Below are 1,310 nucleotides of genomic sequence, written 5' to 3'. Positions count from 1 at the left end.
TGTTGTAATAGACACAAATCAAATGTGTTGTAGAAAACTCACTGCAAGTTTTTCTTGGGTCTTCACCCCTCTATGTCCATAGGTAATTACACCCTGCAGAGTGTGATAGTAACACCAAGCCTTGCTTCAGGAGCAAATTGTGAAAGAGAGAGAATTTGGCTTTCCTATTGAGGTATTAGTACAAATTTTTTTGTAGCAGCACAAGTATTTTGAACTATTGGTTTTGGATACAGAGCCAGCTGAGTAAGCAGAACACTGACTGAGCCCATGAGGCTGCAGCAGCTTCAGCTCCCTCTGGGAAATTCTGGCCCACCTGAACAATTTCCAGAATAGCTGTGGCTGACTAAAAATAATCTACCCTTGCTGATCATCAGGTGCTGCTCCCCACACAGCTCTTCTAGAAGGCTGTAAATGAAAGGTGTGAGCACATTTAGGGGCTGGAACACTCTGGGCTCCACAAACCTGGCCCTGCAGGCTGCTGGGTCTGGCTGTGCTGTGGCCCCAGCTCGGTGCCCTCTGTGCCTGGGAGGAGCAGCAGAGGTTTGTGTTGAGCCCTCATTTCCTGCCTCACTCAGAGAAGTGAACAACAATGGGGCCACTTTTGTTCTGTGTTTTTTCCTTCTTGTACTTTGCTATTTTTAGCAGGGCTGGCGTGGCCTCTCCTTCTCACCCGAGTGACGACTTCTGCCGTGTTTGTGCTGAGCTCTTTGCCCTTGGTGGAACCTTTTCAGTGCAGTCTCTTGGTGTTTGTTTCACACAGAGAAGCTTTAAATGAGTGTAGTTTTTATGTATATCACACTATACAGTTGTGAATTCTTTTAAAAATCATTGAAGGAAACAATGCAGCATACCTGGCTTTTGCTGTTGAATTGATCAGGTTTTTTAAAACCTGTTATGCTGCATTTTTGTTTCCCATACCACACGTGGAGTGAGGTGTTTGCCTATGCTTAGGTGAGTGTTGTCTTGCAAAACACTGAACTAGGAAGCTGCTGTTGTTTGTTTTCCTCTTCCCTGGTTTCCTTAACACAGGAGAATGCTTCCTTACCAAAATGAGACACTTGAGGATGTAATAACACATCCTCCAAGTTCATGCTGGGAACGTAGAGAAAAATCACATGCTGCATACCTAACTGGAGAGTAAAAAAAAAATAAAATGCAAGAGTATCATCTATTAATGAAACCCCTTCTTCCTTTTGTTTCCCACTCTCTCCCATCCCTCTCCCTGTGCTCCATGGGCTCAGCAGGCCCTTGGAGCGTGGGGGCCCATCCCAGCTCAGACCCAGCCTCGGCCCTGAGCGAGCGCCCCTGCA

The 1,310-nt window shown here is 46.2% G+C and overlaps 1 protein-coding gene across 1 annotated transcript in view; it reads left to right on the top strand.

Annotated features, from left to right (window-relative positions):
* The window catches only part of GIT2 (GIT ArfGAP 2), a 19,260-nt gene that overhangs the window by 12,764 nt on the left and 5,186 nt on the right, over positions 1-1,310 (top strand). The window lies entirely within an intron of this gene.

The sequence above is a fragment of the Geospiza fortis genome, unplaced genomic scaffold (genome assembly GCF_000277835.1).
Source record: "Geospiza fortis unplaced genomic scaffold, GeoFor_1.0 scaffold408, whole genome shotgun sequence".
NCBI classification, from domain to species: domain Eukaryota; kingdom Metazoa; phylum Chordata; class Aves; order Passeriformes; family Thraupidae; genus Geospiza; species Geospiza fortis.
This window is presented reverse-complemented; position numbering and strand designations above follow the sequence as displayed.